Here is an 18,693-nt window from a genome sequence, read left to right on the forward strand (position 1 = left end):
CTTTTTTGCTAATCTTCATTTTTTCATTATCAAGTTGTATGGCTTCTTGTATTTCTACCTGAATAGTTACTTAGGCAAGTCAGAGAAGCTTTAAGCTGCCTCTAGAATCAGAAACAAACAAAAATGTATGACATAGAAATATTGTTGCAGGCAAAATATTGACAAGGACTGGCTTCTACACATGGAACACAGTGTGACTGTTAATGATGGAAAGATATTTGTGTACTCAGAGAAATACAGGCCTTAATTGTTCCACCTGGCATAGTGGAAAACTGCCAGAAGTTACACACGGTGCAGGGTCCAAGCGAATTTTTTGGCAGTCTCCGTTACCAAAGATCATTTTTAAAACAAAGTCTCATAATTCTATAGCTATCTCCTGCCCCCAGTCCCATTTCTTGAGGAATGTTTTCCTCTGCAGCATTATTACCAGCTCCCGTATTTCAAGCACCTATGTTGATCTTGAGATCAAACCACACATCCATCTCATTCCTCATTAGCAAAAAAGTTTGCTTGGGAGAAACGATGGGGTGCCACATTCTCCCAGTATGTTATCTATGCCTTGATAGTGACAAACATACATTTGAAAGTTCCATCAATTCTTTTGGGTCGTTCAGGTGCCATTTGAAATCTCAATGCAACAATTTGCAGAGCTACGGCCCAGCAGCCTGTAAAAGTGAGTGCAGACTTCCAGAATCTTCCCTGGGGAATAACAGCTATGCAGAGCTGACTTAGGCAAGGGGAACAATTGTACCCAATAGGTCTCCCATTACCTTCATGCATCTTAAGCCTTAGTCCCATTTGTGGGGACTAACATGGAATGACATTTTTATATTAGGAAAAAAAACCATTATGGAATAGTCTCTCTAAAGCACTTTGTATAAAGGATACACTGTATGTACTTAGGTGCTCACCTTGAGAAAGGAGAGGTTGCTCCAAAAACTGCAGCGTCTGAGGTTTACTCTACTTGCAAACTAACAAATCAGCCTGCCCCAGTCTCAAGGATGGTGGCAGAAGACGCAGAACTCCTGAGTCAGAGGCAAAGGGTTTTACCACGAGTAGCAGACATCAAGCAGCAAGAACAATATATTTGCTACAGTTGTCCTTGCCCCAGGTATCACAGAAGTGACACAGATGGGCTCAGGAGGCCATTGTGATAGCAGAGGGACCCTAAGTTTAGGGAAGCCACACCTTGTACAACAGGCAATAGGCATGTCTACCCTCCAGGCACACTCTGGAGGGAACACCATCTTCATTCTACTCAACTGTAAGGAAACATGCCCTTCACTCAGAAGGGAGATACTTTCTCTTCCAAGGCTGTTCACTCTACAAATATCTTTGAAAAGAGAGGTCAGAAGACAAGCAGTCAGTGCTTCTGCATGCAAGGCAAGTTTACACAGAAGAGAACAGTCTCCTAACACTACTGACCTATGCCCAATTTTCTATAACATTTTAGAGATTGTTCTAGGTAAAATGTGACTAAAAGTAGGCAATAACTACTTAAGCTTAGTTCTTAAGGAGAGACCTCTTACTTAGTCTTCCCGTTCTGGGCATCCTGGTCTGAGATGTAATCATCAGCAGGAGCAACCTAGTTCAGGAATCTCTCCTTCAGGATAAAGGCAGATTTTACTCTGTTGATGCTGTTGTTGTTGTTTTCTTGTTCTGTTTTTGAGAGAGTGTGCTCGCTTGCAGGCAGGAGCAGGGGGAGAGGCAGAGGGAGAGGGAGAGAGAAAATCTCAAGCAGGCTCCACACCCAGCACAGAGCCCAATGAGGGGCTCAACCTCACAGCCCTGAGATCATGAACTGAGTCAAAACCAAGAGTTGGTAGCTTAACCAACTGAGCCACCCAGGTGCCCCTACTTATTTTTTTAATTCAAAACATTAAATGTATTCTTGTGAGTGACTGAACCTACCCTACTGAATGAATTATATAGATGATTTACTAAACATGTAGGTGTACTTGTCATTTATTGTGGGCTTAGCATGGTACTCATTGTGATAACTACTTTGTATGCCTTGTTTTATTAAATCTTTATGAAAACCTCTCAGTGTTATTATCTCCATTGTTGATATGTTAAAAAGTCTCAATGAATAAATCATCCAATGTAACTAGTAAAAGGCAAGATTAAGATTTGAACAGAGATCTAGACAACCCCAAATTCAGGTGCTTTTCTGCTATGCTACACAGCTTCTCCAAATAGCTACTTCATGCTTAAATGTATGTGGACACATAAAAATAAAAAATCATAAAGGTATTAATACAGTGATGGTCCACTATTAACTATCAATCCCATCTTTCTAAGTCATTGGTAAAACCCTTAACTGGAAACAGTCAGTGTCCTATGTTAGTTCTGCAACTCAGGACTAAGCTTTAATTGAAGATCCTCACTTTAACCCCATTCCTATACCTTAGGGTTGCAACGAGATATAGATTTGCCCAGTCAAAAGTGCTATACTATATTTTATACTCCAGAGAGTAAGAATAAGGTTCCCATAGATCATTGACCAAAATCAACTTAATGATTTTTCTTAGATGGTACAGATATAATAGTCCAATGGTAGAAGTAGATTGCCTGGGTTCTATTTCATATGTTAACCACCTTTGACCTACAAATTTATATTCCTTTCTGATCTACACTGGCCCCTCAGAATTAACCAACCTTCTGTCTAAGAGGTTATATATCCAATGCAAAAGTTAATATTGTATTGGAAATTGAGGGTGGGGTGGGATCAAACATCACAGGACAATTTTCATGAAAAGAACTTAAAGGAAACTGGTTCCCTACCTTGGTTAACAGGGAGAGTGACCATTAAGTTATATTATTATAACACCAGACCCCTCAAGGTCCACAGGGACAAACACCCCCCCAGGCAAAATAGAAATTGAAGAATGTTGTTTCAAAGAACAAGACCTATGTGTGAATAAGAGAAGAAATATTCTTTCAGCAACATGGTTAGATGGTCTTGTCTTCAAGAAAAATAATTAATAATGCTTACCTTTGAGAAAATAGTTACTATCTAACTTGTAAAGGAACCAGCATGTCACTGTTGGAAAGTTTGAAAAGGAACTTGAATTTGCATCCATGTTTGACTGACGTCCATCCTTCTTCTCTGTCTTGCTCCCACTTTGGGGGCAGGAAAAAGTAATGCCTTCCCAGCTAAAGCCAAGAGTATTCAGAAAGGGGCAAGACTTTGTGCAATGGAAGAGGTGGTGATATATCTAGGGAATTGTTAGAGTTGTCAGAGAGAAAGAAAGACTTGAAAAGGGGACACATTGAGTTTGAGTACAAACCTCAAGGCAGGAGGGCCTGGTTGGGAATGCAGGGAACTCCTACAGAGGGCCATCTTCTTGCAAAGACCTAGGGCTTAAGGAGTCTTTCATTTGAGATGGAAGAGAAAATGGAGTTAGCTAGAGCCATCTTTGTTTCTCCTATATTAGAATATTTCTCTGAAATTATCCTATCCCTTTGGTAAATGTCTTTGCATGTGCCTGTGAATTTGGACAGGTAAAATTTTTGAAGATTGAAACAACAGGGCTCTGTCCCATTCCCTCTCAGACTTAAGTAGAAGGGGATTGTACCTCTGAGATGGTGCAGTCACAGTCCTCAGTGATGACCCAGTTGGATACTGCAGGGAACGCCCTATGACCCTTCACAAGCTTTGCATAGGCAACTTTTGCAAGAGGCCTTCCCTGACCTCTACATCATATTTCCAACACCCAACATCCAGCTTTGAAATTGCATAGTGTAAAACTTTCTGTCTCTGTTTGCCATTGCCTTCCTTTGTGCCAATAACGGACTTGTGAAGTGGCAGAAACTAGAAATGATAGGGAAATGACTGCCTCTATAAAGAAGATACTTTATAGACCCATTTGCCCTTTGCCAGGAAGAAAATGGCTTTCAGAAAGAGTTCTCGGTTCTCTGAGCTTTTTCATTTAATTACCTCATGTTAACTTGTGTGTGTGTGTGTGCGTGCATGCACACACATGCACATTTTACAAAATTAGTGTGAAGGAGTAAAGGGAATGATTAAGGAAAAGGTGACAAGGAGCTAATATTTAATGTTTCTTGTTGGATGCCTTATTTATATTAGTAATTTAATAGTCGTTCAACCACACACTAGCACGTCCATTTGAAACAAGACAACTGAGGCTCAGAAATATTAGCTAATGTGCTCAAGTCCATGTGACTATCTAGGGCAGATCTAGGATTTAAACTGAGGCTTGAATCCAAAGCCCCACGGTATTTCCACAGCTGCATAAATGCATTTTGTAAACCATGGGCATAAAACATGCCATGAAGATGGGCCCTCATGAATATATCTTTGGAGAGTTTTTCAGGAAACAGAGAGGAGAGATTTGGAGCTGACTGGGGGAATAAAATGATTCCTGACAGATATACAGCTACCCCGACCTTCCTGCAGATGAGGGTATTCACTGTAGAGTTCAAGCATGGCCTTAACCAAAACATTCCAGATCAGGGCCAGCTTTTCCCTCCAGCAAACCACCCCTTGTTGAAAGAACTCCAGGGGCTTGTCCGGTGACCTGGCATTTCTAACACAGGACGGATAAGTCAGTAAAATCTAAGGCCAGAGACAGGTGTGAGAGAGTGGGGCAGCACTCTCCCCAGATCTTTCCACCACACGCTGAAGGTGTCACACAGCCCTACAGTTAACAATATCTAATTACTATCTACCAGGATTCTGTGGGTCATTAACATACGAATAATGGTTCAGATGCCCAAGTCAACAGCTAAGTGGTGAAAACCAGAAATGATGGGAAACAAGAAGACAATGAACGAGGTTTCTAAATAAAAGCATTGTGGGGAGGGTGGGATGGAGTGGGTGGGCGGCCAGCAGTCAAGGGGAGAAGCCAGGGATGCATGGTTATTTTCTCTTTTCTCCCAGTGTGCAACTTAAGATGTCAGTGGAACACTGCCCATTATCCCCAGGACCTCTGCTCTGTTCACTGCGGACTTGCCACAGGCTAAGCCCCAGATCAAGGAGAGCAATGATTGCCAGCCAAGGCTCCATGCTGATCTGGAAAACAAATCAGGACAGTTTGTTTATTTTCTACAATGGTCCCACAAAAAAATTATGGATCCCTAGCATATAACCTTCTCAAAAACATTAGTGATGAGATCATGAAATGTTTCACCTGATCTCAAGGCTCTTAATTATGGTATTTATTGAGTGGTTACTATGTGTCAGGCATTCTGCCAGGTGATCTCTGTGCTACATAAAAATAGCTTATCTTCACCAAAACCAAACAAGCAAAAAACTCAAGAAGGTGTGACTACTGTTGGTTTTTTTAAGATTTTATTTATTTATTTGACAGAGAGAGACACAGTGAGAGAGGAAACACAAGCAGGGGGAGTGGGAGAGGGAGAAGCAGGCTTCCCGCTGAGCAGGGGGCCCAATGTGGGGCTCGATCCCAGGACCCTGGGATGATGACCTGAGCCGAAGGTAGACACGTAACCGACTGAGCCACCCAGGCGCCCCAGGTGTGACTATTGTTATTTTGTACATAAGGAAACTGAGTCTGAGCAAGATTAAACTGTACAAAGAACCAGTTAGCAGCGTGACTAGGTTTCAAACCCAAGTTGGTTTCATTTAAACGCCAGCGCACTTTCCATTAAACCGACAATTTCTTGCTAGTTGAGGGTGGAAGACGGGGTGTAAGGATGCTGGGATTACCTTCAAGTTGTAAACTTTGTATTCAAACTCCTTAAACCAGAGAGATTAATAACTGCATCTGCACTTATGCAATCTCAAGCACCAGTGGTCAGATCAGGAAGTATTTTCCAAGAAGAGCAAGGTATCTGCTTAATAACTCTGGGTGTGAAGCCAGCCAGGTCTGGGGGCTGAATCTCTTGGTATGGATTTGCTGCACCCAGAAGGTAAAGAGCTATGGGCCAAGTATTCACACACAGAGCAAAATATATCTTTCCCTTCAAAAGTCTCTGTCCCAACACTGATCAGAAAATGGGACACCAGCTCTTTCCTCAAGGAGGGTGGCAAGGACTCACTCCAGGGATCTTTAAGCTTCCTCCTCCCAGCTGTGTGGGGCTTCCCTTGTTGGACTGGGGTGGTCTTCCAGTTCCACCTGTCTCCTCTCAGGAGTCCATGGAGTGCGTGGTCATGGACTTGGTTATGGGCTCAAGGGATCCAGCCACTCCACTTCTTATCCTGGATGCAACCACATTCCAAGCATATCCCCGAAAAAGTGTCCTAAGGAACATTTGTCTTTTCTCCTTTGTGTTGCTGATGTCACATGAGGAGTCAAAAGTCCCTTCAGAAAGGATCTTGGCCTCATCTTCCTTTGTTCCAGTCACACCAGACTTATTTCCCAGTCCCAAATGTACCTCAGTTTGAAACTCCTTGGCCTTTGTACACTGTTTCTTTCCACTGAGCGCCCAGAGTCTCTGTCTCTGTTGAGTGAAAGGCAAACACGTGCATTTTCTTTTTAAGCATCAAATCCTCAGTCTTATTACTGTGAACATGCTCGATTGGAAAGCTTGGGTTGGAACCTGTGACTCAAGGCTAGCTAGTCCTCAGGATCCACCCAAGGGGAGAGTCAGATAAAATCCCAGAAGACTGCAATCAAACTGGGTGAAAAATGCAAAAAAATGACTATCTATCATTATACTCTGTGATGGAGAAGAGTATGATGATTTAATTTTGGAATTGAATTTTCTCTGATAACCAGGGACTGGGAATCATTTTCAAGCTGGCTTCATGAAGGTCTAATGAACCTAAAAATGTAGCCGTTTGAAGGCTACTCATTCATTCATACTTAAGTTTTTACTAGGAAACTTATTACATTGACCAATTGCTTTATAGCCTTAAAATTTTTAGCAATAATAGCTGGAAAAATGTATAGGTGTTATTATGGGTAAAGATTGTACAGAATGCCACACTCCAAATTTTAAAGTAACAACAGCTAGCATTTATTTAACACTTGCTACATGCCAGACACTGTTTTATACCCTTCAAAGAGAGGAACCCATGTATTCCTCCCAACACCCTGGGAGTTTAGTCCCATGGTTATCCCCACATTCTAGCTGTGGTTACTGGGGCACAGGGTGGGCGAATGCACCATTGCCCAAGGACATGCACTGCTGGGATCCTAAGCCTGCCATCCAGGCCTGAGAGCTCTTATTCTGAACAATATCACTCAAGTCTTCATCTTTTTTTTTTTATTTTTTTATTCTTATGTTAATCCCCATACATTACATCATTAGTTTTAGATGTAGTGTTCCATGATTCATTGTTTGTGCATAACACCCAGTGCTCCATGCAGAATGTGCCCTCCTCAATACCCACCACCAGGCTAACCCATCCTCCCACCACCCTCCCCTCTAGAACCCTCAGTTTGTTTTTCAGAGTCCATCATCTCTCATGGTTTGTCTCCCCCTTCGATTTCCCCCCCTTCATTCTTCCCCTCCTGCTATCTTCTTCTTCTTCTGTTTTTTTTTTTTTTCCTTAACATATATTGCATTATTTGTTTCAGAGGTACAGATCTGTGATTCAACAGTCTTGCAAAATTCACAGAGCTTACCAGAGCACATACCCTCCCCAGTGTCTATCACCTGGTCACCCCATCCCTCCCAGCCCACCCCCCACTCCAGCAACCCTCAGTTTGTTTCCTGCGATTAAGAATTCCTCATATCGGGGCGCCCGGGTGGCTCAGTCGTTAAGCGTCTGCCTTCGGCTCAGGTCATGATCCCAGGGTCCTGGGATCGAGTCCCACATCGGGCTCCCTGCTCGGCAGGAAGCCTGCTTCTCCTGCTCCCCCTGCTTGTGTTCCCTCTCTCACTGTGTCTCTCTCTACCAAATAAATAAATAAAATTAAAAAAAAAAGAATTCCTCATATCAGTGAGGTCATATGATACATGTCTTTCTCTGTTTGACTTATTTCGCTCAACATAATACCCTCCAGTTCCAACCACGTCGTTGCAAATGGCAAGATCTCATTCCTTTTGATGGCTGCATAATATTCCATTGTATATATATACCACTTCTTCTTTATCCATTCATCTGTCGATGGACATCTTGGCTGTTTCCACAGTTTGGCTATTGTGGACATTGCTGCTATAAACATCGGGGTGCACATACCCCTTCAGATCCCTACATTTGTATCTTTAGGGTAAATACCCAGTAGTGCAATTGTTGGATCGTACGGTAGCTCTATTTGCAACTTTTTGAGGAACCTCCACACTGTTTTCCAGAGTGGCTGCACCAGTTTGCATTCCCACCAACAGTGTAGGAGGGTTCCCCTTTCTCCACATCCCCGCCAAAATCTGTCATTTCCTGACTTGTTAAATTTAGCCATTCTGACTGGTGTGAGGTGGTATCTCATTGAGGTTTTGATTTGGATTTCCCTGATGCCGAGTGATATTGAGCACTTTTTCATGTGTCTGTTGGCCATTTGGCTGTCTTCTTTGGAAAAATGTCTGTTCATGTCTTCTGCCCATTTCTTGATTGGATTCTTTGTTCTTTGGGTGTTGAGTTTAAGAAGTTCTTTATAGATTTTGGATACTAGCCCTTTATCTGATATGTCATTTGCCAATATCTTCTCCCATTCTGTCGGTTGTCTTTTGGTTTTGTTGACTGTTTCTTTTGCTGTGCAAAAGCTTTTTATCTTGATGAAGTCCCAGTAGTTCATTTTTGCCCTTGCTTCCCTTGCCTTTGGCGATGTTTCTAGGAAGAAGTTGCTTCAGCTGAGGTCGAAGAGGTTGCTGCCTGTGTTCTCCTTTAGGATTTTGATGGACTCCTGTCTCACATTGAGGTCTTTCAACCATTTGGAGTCTATTTTTGTGTGTGGTGTAAGGAAATGGTCCAGTTTCATTCTTCTGCATGTGCCCATCCAATTTTCCCAACACCATTTGTTGGAGAGACTGTCTTTTCTCCATTGGACATTCTTTCCTGCTTTGTCAAAGATGAGTTGACCATAGAGTTGAGGGTCCATTTCTGGGCTCTCTATTCTGTTCCATGGATCTATATGTCTGTTTTTGTGCCAGTACCATACTGTCTTGATGATGACAGCTTTGTAATAGAGTTGGAAGTCCGGAATTGTGATGCCGCCACCTTTGCTTTTCTTTTTTAACATTCCTCTGGCTATGCAGGGTCTTTTCTGGTTCCATACAAATTTTAGGATTATTTGTTCCATTTCTTTGAAAAAAGTGGATGGTATTTTGATAGGGATTGCATTGAATGTGTAGATTGCTCTAGGTAGCATTGACATCTTCACAATATTTGTTCTTCCAATCCATGAGCATGGAACGTTTTTCCATTTCTTCATGTCTTCCTCAATTTCTTTCATGAGTATTTTGTAGTTTTCTGAGTACAGATCCTTTGCCTCTTTGGTTAGATTTATTCCTGGGTATCTTATGGTTTTGGGTGCAATTGTAAATGGGATTGACTCCTTAATTTCTCTTTCTTCTGTCTTGTTTGATGAGGCCAGCATTACCTTGATCCCAAAACCAGACAAAGACCCCATGAAAAAGGAGAATTACAGACCAATATCCTTGATGAACATGGATGCAAAAATTCTCACCAAAATACTAGCCAATAGGATCCAACAGTACATTAAAAGGATTATTCACCACGACCAAGAGGGATTTATCCCTGGGCTGCAAGGTTGGTTCAACATCCGCAAATCAATCAACATGATACAATACATTAACAAAAGAAAAAACAAGAATCATATGATCCTCTCAATAGATGCAGAAAAAGCATTTGACAAAGTACAGCATCCTTTCTTGATCAAAACTCTTCAGAGTATAGGCATAGAGGGTACATACCTCAATATCATAAAAGCCATCAATGAAAAACCCACAGCGAATATGATTCTCAATGGGGAAAAACTGAGAGCTTTCCCCCTAAGGTCAGGAATGCAGCAGGGATGTCCACTATCACCACTGCTATTCAACATAGTATTGGAAGTCCTAGCCACAGCAGTCAGACAACAAAAAGAAATCAAAGGCATCCAAATTGGCAAAGAAGAAGTCAAACTCTCACTCTTTGCAGATGATATGATACTTCATGTAGAAAACCCCAAAGACTCCACCCCAAAACTGCTAGAACTCATACAGGAATTCAGCAAAGTGGCAGGATATAAAATCAGTGCACAGAAGTCAGTGGCATTCCTATACACCAACAACAAGACAGAAGAAAGATAAATCAAGTCTTCATCTTTCACATCTGCCAGCACTGAACGATGATTCATTTCACTTCTGTTCACATGACATGAAATGCGACGGAGCCCAAGTATTAGTAACCAGAAGGACATATTCAGGAAGACTCACTTGTTCGTTGGTTCTGTAACTCGGTTAGCATCTACCCACTCTCTACTAAGTGTGGGCAGCTCTGTGCCAACTACACAAGAGACAAACATGAGCAAAACACAACTCTGGCTCCAAGTGGTGAAGCTGTAAGAAGTCGCAAGTTTAAAAACATTTGCTTCGTTCCTCTTGCTCGCTACTTAGACCTTCCAGCCGCCCACCTTCTCGAACCCCCTTCTGATGTTCACTTCATTCCCATAACTTAATGTTGTTAGCGATGTGGGAAAAACAGAATAGAAAAAAGGACCCAAGTACTATTATACTATCCACTTTAATGAGACGTGTCCTCCAAGCACACACTCATTCACATGCCAGGCTCCTTCATGCTGAATTTGCACTGACTATTGCATCCAGGGGAACTTGTAAGGGAGGAATCAGGAGGCACCACTTTTCAGAGGAGGAAACTCTATGAAGCCCAGGTAAGGTAGGTGGCTCACCCCAGGCCACAGTAATTTGCAGGACAGGAGTCCTTACCTGACTGGAAATTCCAGACTCTTTCCACTAGGAGAGAGCATGTATCTTCTTTACACAATCTGTATGTAACTAGTCTTTTCTCCTGAATATGGCTTGGAATTTCTGTCTCCTTCCCTCCCTTGGTAAGACTGATCCTGTGATCTAGTATGTCTCATACTGGACTCAACTGACCTGGATGGAAACTGGAAAGTTTCTTCAGCTGGCCTCCGTGTTGAGGCTGGAGCCAGCCCGAAGCAACCCACATCCCTGCTTCTCTCATCTGAGGCCCACCCTGGCCCCCTGGTTCCAGAGCCAAACACCTCCCAAGCAGCAGGCGGCCTCCGCCAAAACCTGAGTCTGTGTTAGGAGCACGTGTCTAGGTGTATGACAAGGGGGAGCAATCCTTCTGCCCCAGGTACAGGGTTTGGTCCCACATCCTCTCAAGCCTTGAGTTCAGGACCATGTACAGAGCACGGGCTGTGCATCCTGCCTTCCATCTTCACAGAATATACCTGTGGCTACCAGCTCCCTCCTGGAGGAGGCCAGGGCCCAGGAAAGTGATGTGAAGCCAACCCACCCCACACACGTTCCCTCCCAGGTACAGTAATACAGTCTGGTTTTCCTTTTCTGGCTGCTCACTACAAATTTCCACGTCATTTCCTATTTCAACAGCTTTTATCCAACCCTGGAATGCAGTCAGAAAATGCTATCCTTGTTCAAACTTCCCACTTAAATATGAAAGGATTGGGCCGTAACCTTCTTTGGCCCGAAATTCTGTCTTTCAGTTACATTCTTAGCAGCATTTAGCCTAATAACAAAGATGAAATCATCAGTCTAGCTCTGGATCTCCAAAATGAATGACTGCCTCTATGAAGGCAAAAGGGAGAGGCCACTCATTGCAAAGTGAAGAATGACCCTTTAATGCTGTATCTTGAACTTGGATCCTAAAGACTGAGTTCTGCTTTTCACCATGCCCCAGGTCTCGCTCTGCAGGACTCCGAGTTTCAGAGATGTACTGAAGTATCAATTGTCTTTGTGAGTTTGTGCTTTTACACACACACACACACACACACACAAACACACAAACACACACCCTAATTTCTCTCCCTGAGTCAAAGAATACATGTAATAATGAGTCCTGACTTTTTTTTTAAAGATTTATCCACTTATTCTAGAGAGAGAGAGGGAAGGAGGGCACGAGTGGTGGGGAATGAAAGAGGGAGAGAGAGAATCCCAAGCAGACGCCCCGCTGAGCATGGAGCCCTACATGGGGCTCGATCCCACCCCCCCAAGATCATAACCAGAGGCGAAATCATGAGCCGGGCACTCAACCCACTGAGCCACCCCAGCACCCCGATAGTGGGTGTTTTTGACCACCTCAGTATACTACCAGTCAGGCTACAAAGAGAATTACTTGCTCCAAGTGGAAAGTAGAGTGGAAAATTACAAGGGAGTTGACATTGTTGAGTACCTACTCTGCACCTGGCACTCTATCCAACATTTTATATGCTTCAAATAATTTAAGCTTGCAGGATGAGCTGTTACTGTATCCAAGTGGCAGATGCCCATAAGGTTTTGTAGTATGCTAGGATGGGAAAGATTGAGGTTCAAACCAGGTCTGTCTGATTCCCAAGTCAGTGTCTCATGATGAAAAATGCTGTGACTAATTTCAAAGCTGACTTTAAGCTGAGGCAGTTTATTAAGTGAATGGCTCTATATGTTCCTGTATTTCTTCCAAAGTGACCTCTGCGACCCAGTCATAGGATATAGGCTTTGCCCTGTATTTCTATGACAAATGACTAAATTATGAGTTTGAGAGTATGCATCATCTCATCAACATCTAGTTTATTGTCTGGAACTAAAATGAGCTCAAATAACTATTAGATGAATGAATGAATGAATGTGTTTCTTGAGGTATTAACATTTTTAATTCCAATACCTTTATGCAAGTTTTCATTAAGTGAGTCTCTTGATTACCTATATCAAGTTCATGTCACATACTTGTTAAAATCAATTCATCAGCACATCCCAGACCTTTTTTGAATTGGAATCTCTGAATTGAATCTGCTGGAGGTCTGTATTTAAAGAATATGGCAATTCCAAACTATCTAAAGTCCGTGACCTCTGCTATGTTGCAAATCAGCTGAACAAACGCATTTCCTTTGGGCAACGGGAGCCTGGAGTAAGCCTGGGGCCTCCACACCTTGGGTGGGTCTTCCAGAAGGGTAGAGGAGAGAAGAGAAACTTCTACAGCAACATCTAACCTGTGCCAAACTGATCAGTAGGTTGGAAATCAGTGAATTGCCTTGACCTCTTTTTAAATCTTTTTCAACCCTAATTGATATTTGGTTTTTAAATTGTGATTTTTTTTTTTAAAAAAAAGAATACATACAATCTAAAAAGTCAAATGATGCTAATAAAAAAAAAAAATCCCCTCTACTTCCTTTCTTCCATTTCCTACTCCTCAGAGGTAACCATTTTAAACTCTTAAAAATTATTTCTTTAAAAATTATCTCAATTTTCCTAGAACCACATGCATTTACTCACATATCTTGCTTCATCACATTTAGACTTTATTACTTGCATTTTAATAAATGAGAATTTTAGCTTTCTTATACTCTCCCCTTCCCCTCCCCCACATAGCTAAGCACAGTCTTTTCATTATTAGATATTGTGATTATTGTTCAGTGCTCAATCAAGTAGTAGACTATGATTACACATTTTTTTCTTGTACAAGCTGTTTGTTTTTCCTGGGGTTAACAAGTACCTCATTTTTAAAAAATTCTATTTATCCCCCATTAAGTCTCCCCTTACCCACCACAATCTTTAGAATATGTCCCTTAATTTTGCACATGATCAAGTCCAGTAAATAATTTATCATTTTTACCATACTTTTTTTTAATGTAGAAAATCCTACTTGGATTCTCCATCTATCTCCTCCAATGTCTCTAGGCTTTGACTTCTATTATTTTGGAACTTTCCTTTGCCAATTTCCTTTCCTTCTAATCTGTACTGCATCCTAGTTTTGGTACCTTTTTCTTTCTTTATTTACTCTTCTTTTTTTTTTATTATGTTATGTTAATCACCATACATTACATCATTAGTGTTTGATGTAGTGTTCCAGGATTCATTGTACTCTTCTTTTAGTGGAAAACACCCTCTAATAACCAACTGAGAAAGAGTGTATCAGAGTGAAAATGTTTGACGCTTTGCCTGTCTGAAAACACTACTAATCTTCCATTACCTTTGATTTGGAGTTTTTATGGACAGAAAATTATAGACTGTAGATCATTTACTTTAAAATTTTGAAGGCACCATTTTCCTCTATCTCCCAAAAGAGCTGTTGGGAAGTCTACCAGCATTGTGGTATCCTGATATCTGATCCATTTTATGTTTGAATCTATTTTTATTTTCTATTTGGAAATTTTTAGGTGGTTTTTGTTTCGAAAGCGTATTGACATGGGTACTCCATGGGCCCTTGCAATCCGAAGATATTTGCCCTTTGGTTTGGTTTTCCTTCCTTGATCATTTTCCTCTTTCATATTTTTTTGCTCTCTTTTCTTTTTCATGTTTTCTATTATTCTATAACTTCATTACTCTTTTTTCTTGTTGCCCATCTATTTGTTTTGTTTTATTTTCTGGATAGCATCATACAAATATTGTAGTGGGTTTTTTAAATTGAAGCTATTATATGTTTATTTTATTTTAATTCCAATATAGTTAACATACTATTTTAATTCCCAAGAGCTTTTAAAACACCCTGTTCCAGATTGCAGACATTGTCTATCTAGTTTTGTCTAAAATAGACTATGTGTTTCTTTCCCTCATTTTTTTGTTGTGGTAGGAGATTTTTAAGAGAAGGAGCAGTTAGAAATATCTTTAAAATTGTGAAATAATCTCTTAATTCTATAAGTACAAGAGGAGTTAAGAAGTTACATTTTCACATGACCAATATTTTATATCTACATTTATATAGAACAACCTTTACAAAATGCCCTGTGAGGAAAAGAACCCATTTTGTTATTACCGTGGAAAGCTGAATTGATTCTAATTGGGCAAATCTGGCAGTAGACTCCAGGTGTCCTGAGTCCCAGTTTAAGAGACTTCACCTTAATTAGAAAATTGGTTCTCAAAGATTATTTATTATTACAGTCAGCTGAACAGCTTAATGAAATCATAGGCCCCGTATCAGATCCATCAAATCAGGAATCCCTTAGTGTGAGACCAAGAAATTATATACGTATTTGTCTAAATTTTTTAAAGAAGTTTCCCAGATGACTGCAAGACCAAGTTGGGAAACTATTACATGTTTATATTTTTGTGCCCTTAACCCTCCTCAGGTGATGGTGACTAAACCTTTTTATCTGTTTCTCATAATAATACTCCCTCAAGACTGGCTCATTTGCAATTTGGAACAGAAGGGAAAGATTGCAGCTATGTCAAAAGTCCGTTGCATCATTTTGTTACTGGATGTACCCATGAAACTGCACCAGTCTCCTTTGCCTTATATTGTGTTTGTCACCGGCCAAGAATAAAGGTCTTGATCTACCACGACCACATTTCGTTTTCTACAACGAAACTACATTTCATTGTAGAGCCTCATCTGATGTCACTATTTTCCATTTTTTTCCATAAGGGTCCTCCCAGCACAAGTGGAGAATATCATATGTATTCCATACACCAGCACAGTGGCTTTCTCGCCTCTGCCATCTTGCCTTGCTATCACATCTCCTTGTCTCACCACATGTTGCAAGAGTAAATGGTATTAGTGTCCTACTCCTTGAGCTGTATCTTTCAAGAAAACATTCAGAATAATATGTGGGGTAGATCAGTATAAGGAGGTCCAACGTAACAGACAATTTTTCCTCAAGTACCCCCATTTTCTGCTTGTTATATACCCTCACCTCACACACAAAGCCCCCCAGCTGTTTTTACAGAGTTGCTGCGTTACACTCACCGAGAATGTCCCCGCCTCCTTGAACCATATCACAGTTGCTTGGAGTCACAGCCCTGAAACAAAACACACCCCCAATTCGTATTTGTTGAAGGAGACCAGTACTAACACAACTGCAGAACACCCCTTCCATTCCCCTCAGGCCTGCCGCTGCCAAAGGAAATTAAGACCTTGCAGTTACTAGCCTAATCTTGAACTGCCATTATAAATAAAATGTGACAGCAGATTTAATTGTTGAGAATCAGATCCTTAGTTACTTAGAACAGTACTCGACTGGGGAATTTGCTGGAAAAAAAGGAGTGCTTTTATGGAACAGATCTCGCCTGCCTTTCTTCTCTTTGCTGAGTCCAGTGGACATGTGACCTCATGTCAGCCCCTCACCAGGCAAAATCCCAAGGATGTGGAGTCAAAGTTGTCATCTCATGATACACAACAGAATTACGCTTTTCTCTGCCACACATGAAAGGGGGCAAAGGTAGAAAATAGGCTGGGCTTAGAAATAAAAAGGGACACTGTCACATTGCAGGGAGTTTGAATTAGAATGGGGTCATCATGAAATCACACTTTCAATGACTAATTTAGAGTCAGCCAAAAGACCAGGTGGTATTTGTACCATGGCCTCTCAAAAAGCATTCTAAAAAAATTGCCTAAAGAAATTGTCTATATGGGTGCATAATTGTTTATTCTCAGAAATGCAGGCCAATCCTCTAAACATACTCACATATCACCGTGCATAGTAACACGCAGGCTTGGGGGTAGCCAAAAACAAAACACACAGTTCTCTTTGTAGGTCCAATTCCAAAGCTAAGAACCTTCAGGAACATGTCAAAATGTTCTTCCCCTGACAACAGAGGGCATAGGAGGACACGGACATATTGCCTGGAGATCACATACAGAAACCCTCTAGGAGCCTAGAGGAATAACAGACGCTTGCCTGTAAGTGCCTTAAAGATCAAGGTCCCCATGAACGAAGGATGAATTATTCTGGAAGACATCAGAGTGCTAAGAGATGAGTCAACCTTCAGGCCACAAGTGTGAGTAAAGGGAAGAAGAATTATCAGGAAGTGAACACCAGACCCGGCTTGTTCTTGTGGTTTCCCCATCTCCGGTACATGCATAATTACCAAAACCTAGTTTGGGCGTGTGTAACTGTTAAAACCTAGTTCAGCATAGGACAGGTGTGAATTCCCACTGTGCTGAATTCCCAGCGGCCGAGAACCAGAAGTCACGTGGGAATTTGAGCGAGAGCTGTCCCTGAGAACCTCAAGAAGGGCAGATTGGGTCCAACCACTATTAAGCATCTGCATATACCCCCAAATAAATAATGGCTTATATTTGCATAGCATTTTATAATAGTGTCCCACTTGATCCTCATTCCCATGCAGTCTGGGCACAGGTTGTTGGTTCCATTTTATCAGTGGGCAAGTTGAGACCCAGGAAAGCTAAAGGAGTTATCCAAGATCACCCAGCTGACAGTGGAGGGTCCCACTTTAGTTTTCTGATCTCACCATCAAAATGTTTCTTTTCCAATCCATAAGGACAATTTTGATTTGAAACAGTTCTGAATTTGTCCATGCCTTTTCTCACTCACCTCTCCACCCCACATCCGTTCTCACGATGCTTCACATAACTAGTTAATGATCTCAACATTTAAGGCTGGAGGAAGCCATCCACTCACCTGAATCCCAGAAGCACTAACACTGCATTAGAATCGTCTGCAGAAACGGCCAGCCCTGTGGACTGGCTGAGACCTCCCCTCTCTCTGTGTGGGTGTGAAACTCCAGGCGAGGGGACCTCTACATTTCTGCCATCACCAGCGCCAAGCCCCACCCTCTGACTCCATTATACAAAAAGCAAACACAGCGCTGACCTCCTTTAATGTGAAATCCCCACTCCAACCAGCTCTGACAGCAAGTGGCCTTTGGGTGCCCTGCCTGAAATAAATGGGACTGGATCAACACACTGGCCTTTCCTGGCACCCCAGAAACCAGAGACATTCCTCCCCCAGGAATTCGTGTGCAGCACTGAGAGCATGAATCTTGGATGCCTTTTCAGAAGGAACCACGAGCCATTTATTCTTAGTCTAAAATTGGCAGCCTTTACATTTCGGGGAATTTTTAATAGGACTAGCAGAGAAACCAACATTAGGGATTATTTTCTCAGTATGGGGTTAGATGTGTAATGCATATGTTTGCCCTGAGGACCCTAAACCACATACTATAAAACTTTGTTAAAATGCCTTTCTCCTCCTCAACTATTAACATTTTCCTGTGCATATTGTTCATTTGTAACAGTCCCAGCCAAAAGGTTATAAAGCTACGTTCCCCCACAGACCATTATTTTTGTGCTAATTAATTAGTGAAACCAATATCTCAGATATGAAATTCCCAGCTCCAGTTACTCAGTTTGGCTAAAAATCTGCTTTTCTAATTATTGACTACTTTCTGCTACTTTAGGTCCACCACCAAAGTTCTTGGACAGAGCTAGCTCCTGGGAGCTGGGGAGATCTCCAATGGCAACAGAGTTCCACATTCAAGGGGGGAGTGGGAGGAAGGGACTGCAGCTGTCAGAGTCACTGAGGATTTGGGAGGAAGTAAGAGGAAGAGAAAGAGGAGATTTGCAGGGCCGACTTAAAAAGGAAAAAGACCTTTTGACAAAATTTCAGGGAGGTGTAATCCCCTAAAATTACTAATACCCTTACACTCTTAGAGGCAACACAGTCTTCAAAAGGTATAGATCAAGGGAATAATGATTTAGACTCCCCTGGAACAAAATCTGCATATATATTGTCGTGTTCTTATGCCCTTGATTGTTTGGTTTCGTTTTATTTCTGAAATCCTGGAGCTGCCTAAATTTTTGTGTCTCATTTGATAGGAATTTAGGCAGATTGTTTTCTCATTACTCTCAATATTTATCACTTACGTTGCATGTCAGGGCTTTTGAAT

The 18,693-nt window shown here is 41.6% G+C and overlaps 1 long non-coding RNA gene across 3 annotated transcripts in view; it reads right to left on the reverse strand.

Annotated features, from left to right (window-relative positions):
• LOC123849646 (uncharacterized) overlaps nucleotides 1-17,815 on the reverse strand; it is a 318,720-nt gene extending 300,905 nt beyond the window's left edge. For all 3 annotated transcript variants that reach the window (XR_010407785.1, XR_010407784.1, XR_010407786.1), the window contains exons 1-2: nucleotides 17,427-17,815; nucleotides 15,752-15,804 (exon numbers count right to left, since the gene is read on the reverse strand). This is a non-coding gene — a long non-coding RNA (uncharacterized LOC123849646). The remainder of the gene's footprint in view (nucleotides 1-15,751; nucleotides 15,805-17,426) is intronic.
• Between the last annotated feature and the right edge of the window lie 878 nt (nucleotides 17,816-18,693).

The sequence above is a fragment of the Mirounga angustirostris genome, unplaced genomic scaffold (genome assembly GCF_029215605.1).
Source record: "Mirounga angustirostris isolate CCGP_5_RB_7025 unplaced genomic scaffold, mMirAng1.0.hap1 SCAF_15, whole genome shotgun sequence".
NCBI classification, from domain to species: domain Eukaryota; kingdom Metazoa; phylum Chordata; class Mammalia; order Carnivora; family Phocidae; genus Mirounga; species Mirounga angustirostris.